This window comes from Polistes dominula, unplaced genomic scaffold (genome assembly GCF_049000335.1).
Source record: "Polistes dominula isolate Pdom_NZ unplaced genomic scaffold, Pdom_raw_medaka contig_37, whole genome shotgun sequence".
NCBI lineage: Eukaryota > Metazoa > Arthropoda > Insecta > Hymenoptera > Vespidae > Polistes > Polistes dominula.
Window position 1 is genome coordinate 3,989,657 of NW_028301169.1, and position 20,170 is coordinate 4,009,826.

The window sequence follows — 20,170 nt, forward strand, 5'->3', positions numbered from 1 at the left end:
CGTAAACATCGTTTTATACTCGGTTTCATCGTACTTTTGAGTTGAACTACATTGGTAAATAAGTATATCCGATTAGAATTTGTTTTCTTTTCTTTGTTTTGGGATTGATGAGGATTGGACGTGAGATTGGATTCGTTTAAAACTGCACTTTCCAAATAAACAGTAAATCGTTTTTGAGAAGCGATCGGTAGAGATCTCGGGATGCGCTTCGACGCGCTTGAGGTCTATGTTTCTCAAGGGGAAAACCTCGTGGAAAAGCAAAAGGGGAAATAATGGGAAGCACGAAAAATGCCGCGTCCGTCCTACCACCCTGGAATAAGGTATTTTCATTTCCCGTGAGAAAAAGGATCTATCCTATAGCACTATATAAATTCTTCATCCATTTTTCCTTCGATAGAAAATTATTAAAGTCCATATCCCGGGCTTTATCTATTTACTATAAAAAAAAAAAAAATATATATATATATACTACATTTTTTCTTCTTTTTGTTTTTTTTTTATTATAAATTAGTTCGTCCAAAAAAGTTTAAAAATGTTTATTTATATATAATAAATATATATATATATATATATATATATGTATAACATTGGTATGAACGTTTTTTGGCAAACCAATACATAAAATATTTCTAACAATTTATGCGACAAATTTTTTTTTGTTCAATGTTTTTCTTTTTACATCGTACCTATGGAACTATTAGACTATTTAATTTTTATCATAAATATAACATTTCTCTAACGTTTTATTGGTTATTATTAAATATTTATTCAATACCATTATAAAACTAGAGCAAGGAAGTTAATGAAGTGGAATCATTCAAGGGGATCTCTTTGTAAAGAATTTTCGTGGTTAAACTCAGGAACAAAATTCAATGGATATTATATTTAACGTATTTTCCATAGATAAACCCAATAACTCATCGGGAAAGATATTGTACCCCTTTATGTTAGAGCTCACGCCCGATAGTCGTTAATGAATTTTCCGGTTTTAGCAAGAACAATGCATGCCGATAAGTTTACCGATAAGTACGATACCTCTCTCTCAACGTGATCGTGTGCCAACAATTCGATAGGGAACTTCGAGAATGGTATGCCCCTCTGCTTCTTGTTGTTATCGTTCCACGATGCCAAAACGATTTCTCCATCTCACAGGATTTAATAAGGATCATGTACATCCTCCCTTTTGACATTTCTCATTTCAAGGATAGAAAATAAAAAAAATAAAAAACTAGATGTCACCTTTAGAAAATTTCTTCTTTGACTTCTTTCGTTATTTTAATTTCGTTATTTAAAAGAATTTTTTTTCTTTTCTTTTCTCTTTTTTTAAAACCATATAATTACGAACTTAGGAACTTTTTTACTATGAATAAGTTAGCCATTGAAAATCTCGAAAAAGAATAATCGATTTTTGAAATAATCTATTAAAGATTTTTACTTCAATTTGTATTAAAAATTCTGATATTAATTATTTGCCAATCAAATATTTATGAATCTAATGATATAATAAATTTAATGAGATTATTCATTTACAAATACAATAGTAAACACGTTATTTCGTACAGACGACGCGTATCGGTTAATCTAAATCTTAATTAATTTAAAAATTCTTTAACATTATTATCATCATCTCGATATGTTAAATACAATTCTAATGATTATAGATAAGTAAAATAGTTCGTTTAAAATAGTTCTTAAACAGATCATCAAGCTTTATTGGAGAGTATTAACAGGTTTCTCGAAGTCGGATTACAAATCCTATTGTTTGCTTGAACGTATTCCTATCTTCTCGTACCCTTGGGTCAATGAAATTAGAATATCACGCGTTTCACGATATCGTGGAATAGAGAAATCGCCGCTATCGTTGTCCTTGGTCTTAATTATAATCATACTCATCGTTGTCTTCGTCTTTCTACGTTCATACAATAATACATAGACACGGTACAAATACATGTATATAAAATATACATATAAAATGAGAAACTAGAACGATCCTTGCATCTGTCGATTAGACATATATACCTATAGACTCCATAGAGATTTCGTATGCAACCACAGTCCTTGTGTCTCCAGAGTCAGTTCCATTTGAAACACATGGCTTTGGTTGACCCTACTCTGCAACGTATCCTCTTCTAGGATGATCGAAATTTTAGTGTTACCGCTTGGCTACGTGACCTTTCGCTCTTCTAGTCGTAATTACTTCGAAACGATGCACTTGTTCTCTTCCCCCATCTCTTTCTTCTTTCCCTTCTCATTCTCTTAATTCTCTTTCTCTCTCTATCTCTTGTCAAGGTTCATATAAATTCTAGCGAGATATATGAACTCGAGGATACTCATATATTTCAACGTAAATTAGATTTCTTATTTAAATAATAATTACTAATTGCGTTTGAAAATTTTGAAATAAATTTAATACATAATGTAATTATAAGATATTATCGATCAACTTTTTAAAACTGGAATGTGGGTAATATTTGATTGTACAAAATGTAAATATTATAGAATATTATTAAAATTCAAATAATAATTACTTGTTCGGTGTTGTTACTTCGTCAATTTCCTACTTAAAAAATTATTTATTTATTTTTACGGTATTCGTAGAAATTAAAAAAAAATTTTCGATGAAAGATTGTCTTGTTTCTTTTTTTTTTAGAGTCGAAAAGTTAAGAAATGAAAAAAGAATAAAAAAACATCGAATATTTTTTTTGTCTGTATAGATAGGGATGAAACCAATGGAAAGAAGAAAGAATAGGAAAGTTAATTAACGGTATATCGGTGATAGTAATCAATCTTGATTTCTACTTTTCAATAGATTTTCGAAAGGAAATTTTCCGAAGTAGTGAAGTTCGTTTTAAGACAGTTCATTCTTGAGTAACTTCGATGTATCTTATCGAACGAATCTGTGTTCTGGGTTTCCTTCGGTATCTTATTTCCTGTATCATTTCTTTTACTTTTGTTCTGTTTGTTTTTCTTCTTCTTCTTCTATTTCTACTTCATCTTCTACTTGTCTTCCTCTTGGCTCCTTCATTTTCTTCTTCCTTTTCATTCTTCTCAGTTACAACAGAACGCGTAAAAGAAACCGAGAGGAAGATGTCGCTCGTTCACTTTGCCTTTTTACTTTTTTTTTTTTGTATTTTTTTCTGTCACTGTGTTGAAACCAGCAACAGCAATAGTAGTAGTAGTCGTAGTAGTAGTGGTATTCCACTTCCTCGTTTCTTTGTCTTCTTTCTCACGACCTTTTACTCCTCAGCGTGTACAGTTCTTTCGAAAGTTGGCAAAATAAAGTAAACTTTATGGCAGCTCGACGATATTTATGTTTGTCCATGCCGTCGTTTTGTCTCCTCCATGAATTTACAGGTAAATATATGTATATATATATATATGAGATAGTATAAATAAAATCTTATACATATTGTTCTCTCTCTTTCTTGGAAAGATAATAAAAATATTGACTTGATTTTTACGCAAATTGTTATTCAATACCATGCGACAAGATCTTTATCTGAATAATAAAATATTGATATTATCTTTCGTTGAAAAATATAAGGAATACTTTTTTTCTTTTACGTTCAATTGTTAATTAAATATTACGTATTATATAATGAAACATTGGGTTTTACTTATATTAATATACAAATAAAATCGATGTCTTCTTTAGTTTCTAGAATTATTATTATTATTAATTGGCATTATGAAGTTTCTAAAAATACAGTTTGTAATTATTTTAAAATTTTAAACAATAATGTGAATAATGTTGAGATGAAGAATGTTGAATAATAAATATTACAAATATCGTTAAAGTCAAAGAGTGTAAAGAAAAAAAAGAGAAAAAAAATCAACAAATAAAAACGTATGACAGTATTAAAATATGTTAAATTGTTAAATAAAAGAAAATCTGTTGAATAACGTAAAAAATAAGAAAAAATTGAATCGACAAAAAATTACCGCTCAAGACCTTCGTCAACAACAACGTCGTGTCGCGTCTTGAAGATTATTTTTCAGTCTTTGTCCGGTATCGTTAAAGATAATGATATCTTCTTCGATCATTATACCCGAACAACGGAAGTATATAGCTTACCTGAATAAAAAATAACAAACGATAAAAAATGGGACCATTGTAGTATCGAATAAAATTTATTTCCTTTTAAATTCTTCCGATTTTTCTTTTTTATTTTTTTTCTCGTACATCGTACTGAGTAAAGAGATTAAAATATAAATAAAAATAAAAAGAAAAGAAAATAAATGAAAGACAAGAAGAAGAGAAGGAAGGAAGAAAGTAAGGGGGTAAAAGGGATGAAGAAGAAGTGGTTGCTCTGGAGCCGATGTAGCGGGGAGAAAGGGGGAGGATAAATTTGACATGTCTAGGATAGATTTATTTTAACAGGGGAGACATTTTTTTCGTGTTGAATTTTGTGACTTCCCTTCATTCATTGTTCACACGAGAAACGATTTATCTCCTTTCAGTCTAGTAAATTCACATTGACAGAGAGATTCGTAGGTTCAAGCGTAAAGGGATACTGCTTTTCTAGTTTTGTTTGTAGAAACTCTCGTGACCTCTCGTGACCTCACCATTGAAGCCAGCAAGTATACACACAAGTACCTACACCGTATTTTCTTTTTTTTTCTTTTTTCTTTTTTTCTCTTTCTATTTTTGTTATTTTTCTTTTTCGTTTTATTCGGTGTAACCAAATCGAATTCGTCGATACAACACGTTATACGATTTCGTGCTGGTCATGTGTTATGCAAATTTCATTACAACGCACCATCTCCGCATGTCCGAAGGGCATTCCTGGTTTGATAATTTCATATGTATGAAAGCATGCAGGTGGAGGGGGAGGAGGAATAAAAAGAAGCAGAAGTTTCCATATCAACGAGTCTTTTTCTTTGTTTATCGTAAAATCGAATTTTGTATCGTCAAGAAAACATTATCAAAAGAAAAAGAGAAAGAAAAAGAGAGAGAAAAATTGTGTAAGTAGAAATCACACAAGAAATGAAACGAAAGAAGGGTACTTAGGTATCGATTGATCGTGGTTTTCGTTTGGTTTTGGTTTGGTTTTTATATCCTAGAAAATGTATCTCACGTAAACGAAACCATGTGTCGTTGAATTATTGATAAAAATACGGAAGCACTTAAGGAGGAGGACCGTTCGGATACTTAAAGTTCTACTTTTGCTTTTCTGGGTTTTTTTTTCTTCTTTTTTTTTAACAATTTCTCGATATGTTTTCTGGAACAAAATCTTTCACATTGACTTATTAAACATTTCGATTAACTGGAAATTGAAAGCGAAAGATTTGTGGCTTTCCATAATTGCTCTAGAAACATTTAATAAAACATTTTCACATATTTTTTCTAATTTATTAAAAAATATTGAAAATAAAAATATGAAAAGTTCGAATAAATAAAATGCGAATATTAAAATAAACATTTTATTTTTTCTTCTTCTATTTATGTTTATATAATAATATTAATTAATAAATATATAAATATAATAATATTTAATTAATAAAATAAAAGAATAAGAATTATGAATAAAAATTGAAGAAATAGAAATCATCGATGAAAACAATTTTCTGATTGGATCGGATTATAGGATTCTATACGGTTATAATGGAGACGTGTTTACATGTAACAAGGGGAGTAGTGGACATAGGTAAAAATATTCCCAGAGGTATTTCGCACTTTAGAGACGAGACACGTTGCCTACGTTGGGATATATACCAGTATGCATTTATATCTGTTCAAACTGTTCGGTCTGACGATAACGGATGTCCTGCGAGGGATGGATCGGTTCAAGCGCGTTGCTCGTTCGAACGAACGATGCCACTGATGAAACTGCCTAACAGGTACATAGCTGCTGAATCGTGTTCAAATGTGTTGCATCTATTGGCGTGGAAGTTGACGAGGTTGCCTAGAGAGAACGATATGGAGATGGCGGTTAATGCGAGATGATATTTTGGCGAGAAATAGTAAACGTCAGAAAGGATGACTTGGGATAATCGTGCTACTGCACTATGTAATATTAACTCATGTCATTCCCAAACAAGATGTGTGTGTGTGTGTGTGTATGATATAAATAAAAATTAACAATAACGAAGAATATCGTAAATTTTAATTTTCCAATTTAATGTTAATACATCGTATCTCTATCCAAGAATTAATGATTTTCTTCTTAGTTAAAGGTAAGAACATAGCAAGTAGGTTTAGGTTGTTGTTTAGTTTAATGTTCAACTGACTATCATGTTGATTCGAGATAATTGAGCTTCCAAACTCCGCAGAATGAACTCTTATATCATACGCAAACAGGATGAGAACTGCACGATGTACACGATGTATATATGTATTCAAAGTTTTGATTTTCCGATAGAGTTCATATATCGAATTCCTATCCAAAACTAATCATTTCCTGTTAAACTAAGGTCTAGAAGAATATTTAATTATCAGTTCTAACATATATATTGCGTTATTATTTTTTCTTTTTTTTTTTTTAATAGAATTTCGTTTAATATGAATATATTTATTTATTTGTCAATTATTTGAAATAAATTGAATCAATTTTGACATGGGAAGTCTAGATTTATCTAGAAATATTTTCTATCTTATTCTTTTCTTCGCTTATATTTAGATTATAAAGGTCATTCATATCGAATCATCTATCTTTCGTTACACGAGAAAGAAAGGTATCATCGACTATGTTTTCCTGTTCGATTGGATTTGCCAAGTTTTTCACACTTGTATAAAACTTCACCGACTAGAAATATCGATCTTCGATGGACGGCTCTCTCTCTCCGATGGCATCATAACCAAGTTACTTGTCCGAGTTACGAGGTACGTGATGCAAGAGGGAAAGTTTCCGACGTCGTTATACTCGGTTCAGGATAAACCTGATCAAATGTTTCAGAAAGAAACGACCAAGCTCGTTCGATATCTTTTATATAAACGCAATTCTATTTGTTAATTGAAAGAAAAAAATAAAATAAAAATTAATCATTAATATTAACATCGAAAACTTATCATTACATTTATAAGTGTTCGCAAAATTTCCTTATTAATTTTAATATTATTTTATTATAATTCTTTTATTATATTATTTCAATTTACGAGTATTTCAATGGATGTGATTATTTTACAATTATAAAATTAAATCGGAGAAAAAAATATATTTCTAAATTAAATAAAATACTGCAAATGTTGGGTTTCTTTTTCCTGCCTTTTTTTTTCTTTTGTTGTAAATTTAAATTTATTATTGAAATAATAATACTATATGTATTTCTGATTTGTTTAAAAACTATAATATAATTTTTTTTTGTTAAAAACTATTATATAAGCTTTGTGTTTCAATTAGGTATAAAGTCAACGTTTGACAACGTTGAAATATAGTAATTATTTTATTATTTTTTTTTTAATACTATCAATGCTCTTTACACCTTTCTTTATTCGCTTTGTAGAAAATTTCATGATAATGAAAGAGAAGGAAAATCGACTCTGTTAAGGTTGTTAAGGTTGCACAGTGAGCATTTCAGCAGCATTGCTACTAATTAATTGTCTCCGTACCTTTCCATCCTTGGCCATCATCTTTCGCGTAGAAAGAGAATGAAAGAGAAATTGAGAGAATGAGATGAAAGTTTGAGGATGGTGCTTACAGGGGTAGAATTCAAATTAGCATGACCCCCTTTTCGAGTCCGATTTCATGAGACTTTTTCTTTCTTTCTCTCTTTGTTTTTTCTTTTAATTCACTTTAATCCCGATCTCCCGTATGTCCTTTATTATTTTTTATATACTTTTTTAGTAACTTACCATTTGGTTGGACAGAAAAGGGAATGAAAAATAGGGATTACATTTTCCGGATTCTGTCTAGATTTTCTTAAAAAAAAAAAAAAAGATATTTTATATACGTCATATATAAATCGCGATTGGTAAAGGCAAAGGATGATGAAGGATACGTGGCAGGATGCGAGAATAGGAAAGGACATTTGTACGCGACTAGGAAGATTCGTAGTGTAAAACCCAACGAATTTATCACTTTCTCTCTCTCTCTCTCTCCCTCTCTATGCTTGCATTCGCATTTATGTGAGTTATACTCCTTTATCCGTTACCTTGCACGCGTATCGAATCATCGATTCACGTTATTCGAAACGATGCTGCTGTAAATCGTGGTATAAAGCGGCTATCAAATCTCGGCTGTTAATGAACGAATGAGAAAGGGAGAATCAGAAATAGGCATGGAGAGTGAGAGAGAATCGATATACTTCATAGGAAGGGGCGAGATGATTACTCGGTAAATTGTAAGAATTATAACGGATATTGAATTTAATGATGCGTATCCGAACAATTACGTCTAACTCCTCTCGAATAATATTTCTTATTTTAAACATAAATTTTCTCGACGATGAAAAAGGGGGAAAGGGGGTGAGGGAAATTTATATCGAATCCCGTGGCTTCTGTGAGAATTATTTAATGATTTCTCTTCCTATATCTATATTACATATATATATATATATATATATATATATATATGTATATATGTATATGATCAAATCCAATAATAAAATTCAACGGATAAAATTAATCCGATAAAATTGAATATCAGAGATTTGCAATATTACGTAGATATTTCGAATGCAATGGGGTGTTGCACATAGGTTACGAATGTGCAAGCAAATATATATATATATAATATTTATTTGGTTATTATACGATCAAAAAAACGTGTAGAAAAAAGTATATCGTCGTATAAAGTCGCTTTTTTAATTTATCCTTTCATGTTTATCTTTGTTTTTTCTTTTTCCTTTTTTTCCCCTCCCGTTTCTTTCTTTTCTTTTTTAATATTTTCATTAAACGAAACTCGAAATGGCGAATGACAGAGAAAGAGAGAGAGAAAGAGAGAAAACGTTTGAATATTAAATCGTCCTTCTTGTCATTTCGCGCTCGGTCTATTCGCACGGTAGAGAATTTACACGAGCGACGCTAGCTAAAGGTAATTAAAAATTTAATTAACATTGTTTGGGATTGGAAGACCAATAAGTTACTTCGAGTATTGCCATCGATTATTTATCTATTGATTGATTTTCTCTCTCTCTCTCTTTTTCTTTCTTTCTATCTATCAATCCTTTTTCTTTTTGATTTCATTGTCAGTATATTACTCGTATATTTATGTAAATTCATTTACATTTTATCGTTGAAAGAGAAAGAGTGGAAGGAAGGAAAGAAGGAATGAAGGAAGGAAGGGAAGAAGGTATGACTCGTTGACCTCGAGTAAACGGAACATAATTAAAATGTCTGAAGGTGCACTACCAATTCGAAGACGATGAGAGTAGGAATAATGAACTTAAAACAAGAAGATTATTACGTACTTACTTTTACAAGAACATAACGAATGTTTTTACGCTTTACCATAGAGAATATGTCGACTATAATTTTTCTTTTTATTTTATTTTTGTATTCTTTTTCTTTTTTTTCTTGCTTTTTCTCTCTCTCTCTCTGCCTCTCTCTTTCTCTCCTCAGTTTCTTGTCGTAAAATGAAATTTCTTGTAATTAAGAAGTAAATGAGCTCGACGGAAGATAGGAAAGGTTGATCCAATTGTCATAGTCTTCTCTCAAACAGCAACCCCCGAGACTTTTACTAATTTTCTTTTTTAAATTTCTCTACAGCGTTATGTAATTTTGAAATTACACGCTTAAATATAATACCGTATATACGTATACTTCTGTATTCGTTTTTTTTTTCATTTTGTTCTTCTTTTCGTTTTAAATCATAATTATTTTGTCATTATAAAATTATAATATAATCAAATTGTAACGTTAGACTTTTTTTTTCAAATGTTTCATTTAATAAAAATTTTCAAATTAATTATGATACAAATTTTATATTTTAAACATAAAAATCTAAAAAAAAAGGAATTACTTTCACCTGAAATATTGTTTCATTTTAATCTTGGTTAATATAAATTTATTATTTTTTAATAAAATATGTTTTATACTTGAGAATATTGTGGTATTTTTTATTTTATAAAAGTTTTTTAAGCTAAATATGATATAAATTTTATATTATATCTGTTCCTTTTTCTTTTTTATTTTTGTAAATTTTTGTATCAATGAGTGTATCCCATTAATAAACAAAATAAATAAATTATAAAAATAGGAATTTAAAAGTATAAATTACTTTTGTCGGGAAAATATTTTTTATTTTAAACTCGAATTGGGTTACAGAGGGGTTTAATAGTGAATCTAGCAATTTTGTTCATTTTCTTTTTCTTCTTCTTCTTCTACTTCTACTTCTTCTTAAAAGAACCAACATTTTTCTATCGAACATTTAATACCTTTCGAAATCAATATGAATTGTGAATTCACTTCGAGTGTCCTTTTCTATAATGCGTGTTCGCCGAGTGGAAACACAAGGAAAGATAACAAAAAAAAATACCCAGAAAAAAGAAAAAAAGAGAAACAGAGAGAAATAGAAGTGACAAGGAAAAAAGGAATAAGAGAAGAAAAAGAAGTAAGGTATTTGTACGTGGTGGGTTGTTCTACAACCATTCGAATTTATCACTACGACCGAAGAAGCAAGGACGTGAAAGAAGGAACTTGTGCAAGCGAGTATCCTCCTTTATCCGTTGAAATCTTGGCCGTGAATCAAATTCCTGATTTACGTTTGCTACACATGTATATCAATTCTACAACGACCCGATTATCGGTCTGGCAAAAGCGGTCGAAGAGATAGTGGTGAAGAAGGAGGAGTAGGAGAGGAAGGAAGAGGTGGTGGCGGTGGAGAATGAGGAGGGGGTGGGGTGAATAATACCCCGCCTTCTTTGAAATCATCTATGTATGTACCTATCCTTTTCTCTGTAACGTTCGTTGCTAACATTTGGATCGTATCCAACGATACATTCACTATACGTATCAAAAGAGAACACACACCCTCGTTTTGCTATGGCAAACTGACATCCCTCTTATTTGCTCCTTTTGCTACTTTGCTCCCTCCCACCTTCCCCTTTTCCCTTGTATCTACTTAATTCCAAGCTCGTCCACGTTCGTTCCTTCGTTCGTTTCTACTTTTCTACGTATGATACGAACGTTCGGTAGGTTAGTTCGTCTCATGAATTTTTCTCTAATGCAAATTCTGTCCTTTAAAAAAATTCTCTCTTTCTCTTTCTTTATTTTCTATCTTTTTAACTTGTCGAAAAAAAGAAAGGAAGGAAGAAAGAAAGAAAAAGGAAACAAAAGTTAGATCAATCCCTTAGGAGTATAACCGAGAAAAGGGTTCCAAGTTACGAATCCAGCATCATTGTTCGAAAGTTTGTAAGGTTCGACAGAGATTTCGATGTTTGAAAGTTCCCTGAATTTCTCGTACTAACCAGAAATCTGATTATTCTAATCCGATTCAAACATTTATCTATCTCTCTTTCTCTTTCTCTCTATTTCCTTGTTTCTCTTTCTTTTCTTTTTTCTCTTTGAATTTTGTCAGTTCTTGGGGAAAATATACGGGACTCGTTAAACTTGGCCAGTTTTCTTCGTAGTTATATATGCTGGAATTGAGTCGTTTCTCATGTGTTACCATGGGTTTCACAACGATTAAGATTCTCCCTTCGATATCTCTAATTCAACGTTAACGTTGTTTATAATTATTGCATATCTATGGGCTAGTACTCGGACTATTGGTAGTATCGTTGCCATTAGTAATAAGCACGTGCATAAAAGCCAGCAGCTTAATCCGATCATACCGAGGTGGATTAAACCACGTATTTCTGAAAGCCTTTGGAATATTCATTAGCAGCGTGTTTGAAACAACGTTGACTATGAGTTTGAACGAGAAATGCGCTTGCTCCATCGATTTATACGAGAATGTGAGAAGATACAAACGAAGGATATACATTAATCGTACTTATTTACTTGGTTGTATAAATAAATGAAATAGAAACGTTTATATAATTGAGTTAAAATATTGTCAACGTTGCGTATGTTTATACATACATAAATACATATATACATACATGCATGCATGCATGCATACATATGTACATACGTATATATATTTTATTGTACATCAACGTAATCGCAATCATGAATAAATTATAACATAAATCTCTCGTTCGCAATGAGATTTGTAGGTTGTACGTGACCCAGGCAAATCTTGTTAATACCGAAGCCTATCTACGTACGTTCTCTCAAGCTATTTGCAACGTTTGCAACAATAATGTCTAGATATAAAGAGAGAAATAAAGAGATGGATGGACGTATGTACGGACTAGAAGAGGGATTTGATCGTTAATGTTCGTGGATCAAAAGAAATTCTAGTTAGGAATGATATATTCTATCACGTTTTCTTATGTAATCTCGTTTAAAAAAGGATTCATTATTTCCAGATATATTTTTATATAAAAGAAAAGAAAAGAAAAGAAAAGAAAAGAAAAGAAAAGAAAAGAAAAGAAAAGAAAAAAAAAGAAATAAAAAGAAGAAAAAAATTTTGGGAAAGAACATTAGTTCAATTGTCACGAGATAAAATAAAATAACGACTTAATTTTTCCCGGATGTTAGCTGGATGATGAATTTTTATCTAAAGGAATCAGGATTGAACAAGTGAAAGAGAAAAAGGGAAATAGAAAAAAAAGAAAAAAGAATGGAAAAAAGAAAGATCGAGGAGGGCGGTTTTTCACTTAGATTTAAGGCCGTACTGCAATTCAAGAAGATGAATCGAGCTTGGAATTCGGTTCCCGTAACTTACCGACTTAATACGAGTTTTCTCTGGCTAAGGTGGGTAATGTAATATGGGTGGAGTTAGTTACTTAAGTACTTTTCAAGTACGTTTTTCGTTAAAAGGAACAAACCGTGAAAAGAATATCATTTCTATTTAAAGAATTTAATTGATTATCGATTAAACGTGATATGCATTACTCTTTTCATGGTGATCGATAATATCGTAAAGTCGATCGGTATCATTATTTTTTTTTTTTTTAGTATTATTCATTTATGCACTTTCGTATAACGAACTATAGGTATAAAGAACTGTGGAAAATTGAACATTCATAAATAATGGATAGCATTAAAAATGTTCATAAAATTATAATTTATATTACATATAGGAAGACAGACTTATAGAGGTAGAAAAAAAAGAAAAAAAAAATAACGGTTAAAATTGTAGCTCCCAGATATTAAACTGGTATATAATTTTATCCAACGTGTTTAATCCCGATATATACGATTTTCCTATATAAATATAATAACACAAAAAAAAAATAAAATGATAAGCAGTAGATTAGTAAACGAATGTTTGTTGGAATTGTATCGTATGATAATGAATAATAATTTTGTTACAATTCTTAATATAGTACATCATTTACGAACACGTTATATTTTAAGTCCCAAGGATTAAGTTCGTATGATATCTCAAAATGAATATCATTGAATAATTAATAAACGTTCATTACATGAAATATAATATTAAAGAGGATCAAATTATTATTTTGACGTCATCCGTATAATTATTCATTTAAATAATTATTCTCTTTTTTTCGAACAGATAAAACCTATATATATATGTATATATATTACGATATCGAATATGATAATAGAATGAAAGGGGAAATATAATCTTCTATGTCTTCTGACGTAACGTAGCATGCTATTCCATGATTCGTAGGCAAAGTTAGAGAGTACAAACGTGACGCGCGTTTGTATACCAGAAAAGACCAGTAAGTAGGACGTTGTTCGATAACTCGCTCGATAATAATACTACGTTAGTTCACTTCCACTATTCGTGTGATATTACAATAAAAGCCCATCTAGACGATGCATTTCAAACTCTGGCAATATCTCTCCTATCTACTAACCAATGTTTATACTCCTGATTCGTGCTTTCAAACGTACCGTACCTTTCATTTTCTTACATTTAAGAATCACGTCCATGTATCATATATTCTATTAAACAATATATTACAAATCATTATTCACTTAACTTTTTAAACTTATCTCATTAACCATCGTTCTCTTGATCTTTTATATATTCAATAAAATTTACAAATATTTACATTTTCAATCAAAATAATATATAATATCGTTTAACGCGTACGATTAAGTCAATTATTTATATTTTACGTATATTAATTATTACGCTCAAAACATTTCACCCGATATTATTATATATGTGTATTATTTTAAATTCAATATAATATAGAAAATGTACGTTCGAGTTTAAGCTGTTACTAGTCGAAACTATTATGAAATTAACTTGTTACGAGAAATTGGTCTCTGTTTTCTATACCAAAACAAGTAACATACACAAACGCAAACATGTACGCTCACGCAAACACATACTTTTTCTCATTTTCTATCTCTGTCAACAGTTTCGTGTAATTAATATAAAACTAGGTATATAATTATTTGCAAAGATGGAATATATATACTAGTGTGGTTGTTATATTAATCCGCGTTAATTTCATGCTTATTGCACGTTGGTTGGATAAAATCTAGGGCGTGCGTGAATCGAGAAGATGAAGAAAAGAAAAGAAAAAAGAAACTATAAAAGAGAGAGAAAAAAATAAAGATCAAAAATAAAAGATGAGATGAAAAAAAAGTAGAAATAAAATAAATAAAAAATTAGAAAAGAGAACATGACGCTGTACGTGTGGGAGGGTCTATGGGAGTCACGTGTGTTTTTAAAAAGAATATAAAAAAAAAAGAAATAAGGAAAACGAGAAACTTGGACGTTTTGCAAGTTTCAAACAAACTTCAGAAACTTTCTAAGCCAGTAGAGAGATTTTAACGAATGCAAAAGCCGAACGTTGAATTTCCATTGAATCAGGTTCCTATGCGATGAAAGATCCATCCTTCGAAGTTGGTTCTATTTCTCTCTCTCTCTCTCTCTTTTCCTCTTGTTACTATGTATAATATATATATGTAGTAGAGACGACTATTGCTTGCGGGCTAACACGAGAAACAAAAGGGCGAAAATAAGAGAAATCCATGTGCAGCCTTGAACGCAAACGGGGGACTCAGTCTTTTCGTTACTTTCTACTATGAATGAAAGAACGATGTGAAGTTGGCGTTTTTATAGCTTCTAAAAGGGTAAGTTAAAGAGAGAAGAGAGAGAGAGAGAGAGAGAGAGAGAGAGAGAGAGAGAGAAAGGTAAAAAAGGAAACGAAACGAAAATGAAAGAAAAAGTAAAATGTTCGTATCTAAACTGACTCTTTTCTCTCCCTTTGAAAGAGCCGTGCAACGATTCGAGAAAAGAACGATAAAAAAAAAGAAATACAAAAAAAGATAAAAAAAAATGGAAAAAGAAAAAAGTAGAAGGAAAATAAAAACCCCGAGTAAAAAGGTAAAAGGGGTGAATGTTCGATTCCTCATTAACTCACACAAACTGTTTTTTCTCTTTGAATCACTGAAGGAAGAAAATACATACATGAGAAAGACCACAAATTTTGCTTTCTCTCTCTCTCTCTCTCTTTCTCTGTTTCGCAGTTACGTTGTGTGGTTTACGACGACGTAGAAAGCTTCGAAAACGACCGATTCGTATCCGAAGCGACGCTTGGTTTCACCGAGCCACGTAATTTTGTGGTCGTGGACAAGAGGACTACTATCTAGGTAAGGGGTTGAATATCATAAGGGGGTAGGTCAGGAGGGAGAGGGGGGAGGGACAGATAGTGCGGCTGGAACTACCTATATAGCAACATTTTCCTAGTACAAATGCTTCAGAGAATGTTATGAATGGTCAAACAGTTGTGCTTTCGACCATTTCCAACCCTCGAAAATGCGTGGAAGATTATGAGGTATGGGAAATAACTATGCGATAATAATAGCTAGTGTTTTATTAGGAAAACGATTTTATTTAAATTCGGTTCAGATCTTTATCTTTTTCGCGTTAAACAATTCTCATCAGTTTCTTATTTTATTTATATTTTTCTCTATCCTTTTTTCTTTCTTTTTTTTTATTGTATTAATAATACGCATCAAACGAATATTTTTTTTTCGTATTTTTGATTTTCATCACGTCTCTCAATTTTCTCGAGCGTATCGTGCTTTTATAAAGCATCCTTTGCCATGCCTTTTTCAGAATCAAACGAAAGTGTTTTTCCTAGTCAGAATATGGAAATATCTTCCTATTTCCATTTTATTCAATCACGTTAGTCCATAGCGTGTCAATATAACGTTCATTGTATGGGAGAATCGTAACGATAACGGTTCGTAACCATTTCAATCTAGAACGTTTTAAATTTGCAATTTTCTATACAAAAAGGTAGCTAGCCGGCTAGCTAGCTAGCTTGCTCTGGCTTTTTTGTCGTTCTCGTCATCGTCGTTGTCGTTTGACGTTCGTCATCGCTATAACTCTTATATTTTAATAAGTTCATTTTTATCTTTTATTTTTCTATTTATTTATTTAGTTAATATTTTCTCGTATATCTTTTCTCTTTTTCCCATTCCCAGTCGTGAAAAACACGACTTTTCGATCGTCGTCTAAACGAATCTCTCTATCTCTTTGTACATTCTTTTGTTTATTCTCTCTTGCATTTAATAAATAACTTTTAAATTGTGTGAACAAACATTTGCGCGATCATATCTTTCCCTATAAAAGCAAGTAGCAGAGTAGAAATTTTGAAAGAACAAAGAAATGCTCGCTGCAAATTGAAAATCGTCAATGCAATTCTTGTTCAAAAGTTAATTTTCGCGTATCTCTATATTTCGTTAATATTTTTTTCGTTGAAAGATAAACGTCTAAAAAAAAAAAAGAGAAAGAAAAAGAGAAAGAGAGAGAAAATATCTTGTTGCTATCGACTTTTACGTCGTTTTTAATCGAATTTTTTCGTCTCTTCTCTGGTTATTTCTATTTTTCGTTCTCTTTTTTTTTTTTTTTGTTAGTTCCTAAGCGTAACGCGTCATCGGGAACGAAAAAAAAGAATAAAGCAAACAGAAAAGAAAATCGGCATAAGCTTGACTGCATAGGGTGTATCGGAGAATTAAATGTAGCGCGAAGAGTTAATGGCGCGAGATCTCTCGAAAATTGACTTTTCTTTTACGAGGGGGAAGGCAATGAGGGTAGAGAGGAAAGCAGAAGAGAAAAGGTGAGGGAGAAATAGGGGGAAGGGGTAGGTGATAGTGGTGGTGGGTACAGGACGATTCTACGAAGGATTTTGGAAAGTTGCCATGGAGAAGTTTAGCGAGGCTAACGAGTTACTCTCGTTTCTCTACGTTTATAATCATTGCACCGGAAGTTGAGCTTTATCACGGTACTCGTACCTCACATTATCACTTTTATGTATGTTTAAAATATGTATATATACATATATATATATATATGTCCTAGATGAAAAGTGTAAACAAAAGTGTTCGATTTATTGTCGGATGTGTGAATATTTTAATTTTTCAATTTATAACATATATTTATTCATTTGTTAGTTTGATATTTTTCAAAATAACTCGTGTCGGTGAAGTATTTCTATTTTTTTGTGTGTGGTAAATTAAATAATTAATTTATGCGTAATATGAATAATAATTCGTCAATATTTCAACAGTTACAAATTGATATTATACATATTGGTATTTTATTGTACACACTGGTTGTTTGTTTGAAATAATTATCCAAAATGCTGAAACGTATTGATCCTGTAAATGGCAATTAGGACAAATATATAGGTATATATATATAAGGTAATATAATATATATAAGGTAATATATATATAAAGAAGAGAACTGTTTGTGTGCTTTTATTATAAGTTTAATTTATAAACTAATGTTATTTTCGATAGAGTAAAGATGATCGAATTATACGGTTCACTCTGTATACTTTTGTGTGTCGCGTTAAGATGTTTCACTCGCGCGTGAATATCTTCACAGACGATTCAAATTCAGAGGCGTAAAAAGAGAATTGGGAGGAGACAGAGAGAGAGAGAGAGAGAGAGAGAAGAGAGAGAGAGAGAGAGAGAGTGAGAAAGAGAAAATGAATATCTTCTTTGGAAATTCGTATCGCGAGCGGACGGAATTTCGCCAAGAATTTTATCTCTGATTCACGTCGCCACTACCGGCGATGCGTTGTAAATTTCGAACGGAAATGGAAAAGGAAGGAAGTCGAAAAGGGATAAAAAAAAAATAATAAAAAAATAATAAAAAAAGAAAAAAAGAGAAGAAGGGAGGAAAAAAATTTCTCGGTTACTAGAGAGGAGAGGCTTGGGATTGGACGATGGCTTGCAACTCGCACCTACTAGTAGAGAAACGGAAATTCGGAAGTCCGCGAAATAGCTATTTTTCGGAACGCACTTGTACCATATCCTCTGGGAAATTTGGGATATAAAATATTTCTTCCAAAAATTCTGTTATGTATATATATTTATATACTAGAGATAGACACGAATTTTTGAATTAGATGTTGTGTTAATGTTAAACTGAAAAAAAATAATAATATAAATAAAAAAAAAATAAAGTAAAAATAAACTACTATTTTAATGCTGAGAAATTAATGCCTACTTTTATAATAATAATAATAATAATAATAATAATAATAATAATAATAATAATAATAATAATAATAGAACGTTTATATGATATTTTGTTTAAGATAAGAAAACTTTTTGTATAAAGAGAGAGAGAGAGAGAAAGAGAAAATACGAGATATTATAGTACAAAATGTGTACTTTTAATAAGAGAACAAGTATTCATTAAAAAAGAATTGAAGAAAGAAGACGATACGTTTCGTGCTCGTTCATTATTTTTCACTACGTATTATTATCTAAAAAAAAAAAAAACACAGAAAGGTTCTAAAAAGACTCGTCATGAACACTTTCCTTCCGTGCCAAAAATCTTTTTCCGTGCCTTAGCAAACATGAGGTGCTGCCATTACGTTTTCCAATTGCGATTATCGTCCGAAGGAGAGAAACTCGTGGATAGTTATTAGTGTAGGCGAACTTCTTCTCTCTCTCTCTCTCTCTCTCTCTCTCTCTGTAGTTCTCTCTCTCTCTCTCTCTGTAGTTCTCTCTCTCTCTCTCTCTTTCTATCTTTCTGTTTCTCTTGCATCTTCATCATATACTCTCATTAAAAGCTCAATCCATTATATTCCTACTGGCAATACGGGAATGGCATAACCAACACGGCATAGAAAACGTCCCTAGATAGAACTGTAGAGTAATAGTTGTAATAGTTGAAGTAGTAATAGTAATAGTAGTAGTAATAATAGTAGTAGCAATAGTAATAGTAATAGTAGTAGTAGTAGTAGTAGTAGTAGTAGTAGTAGTAGTGACGATTGTAACACTAGCAAAGGAACAAGTAGTAAATAAGAAAGAAGGAAAGAATAGATAAATAAAGATGAAGAAAATGAAATATGATCGATAAGATACTAACGGCGTGGATGGAAAGAAGGTACAATTACACTGAAAGGGGGAAAGAAAAAAAAATAAAAGAAATGACCTAGGCAGTAATCTTAATAATGCTTTCAGTCGATCCAACTCTTTCCATCCAGCCACCCCTCCCTCCCCAGCTTTAACTCTACTCTTCTTCTAAGATCCTCCCTCGCCTTCAGGAGGTACCGGAGTAGTGGGTTGGATTGAGAGGGAGGGGGAGGGGATTGAGGATGGAAGTAGAAGTGAAACGACTTTCGACTTCTCCATCCACCTATTACGTGCCGTCTCGGCCAGCTATTTACCTCTCGGATCTTCATCTTTATTTGCTCGTCCACTTTATCTTGTTGTTCAAACCTTCTTCTAATACTTTTCAGACTTCTACTGAGTCTCTCTCTCTCTCTCTCTCTTTCTCTTTCTCTTTCTTACTTTCTTTCTTTCACTTTTCTTATTTCGCTTCTCTCTTTACTTGAAAAAAGTTCACGATTCTGTATACGTGACGAATGAAAAAGTGAAGTGACTTTGATTTTGCTTTAATCCACTCTTACCTTCTTCATCGTAACAATTTTATTACTATGTCGTTTGTGTATGTGTATGTGTGTGTTTTATTTTTCTTTTGATTTTCACAATAAAGCAATAAAGCAATAAAAAAGTTAGAAAGCAAGTGGATAAAATATAGTATAGGTTGTAATTTATGACGTTCGTAATATCGGTTCTGTTCTGTTCTGTTTTATGCTGTACTGTGCGTTGTCCCATTGGCTTGTTTCGAAGTCTTTTTCACGATATCGAAGAAAACGCAGAAAATCGCGCGAGTAAACGTTATTACGATTTATTCGCGTAATATGTGGCTCGGTTACA

At 31.5% G+C, this 20,170-nt stretch overlaps 1 protein-coding gene across 10 annotated transcripts in view; it reads left to right on the plus strand.

Moving 5' to 3' along the window:
- Window positions 1-20,170, plus strand: part of LOC107066989 (discs large 1) — a 419,075-nt gene that overhangs the window by 14,542 nt on the left and 384,363 nt on the right. The window lies entirely within an intron of this gene.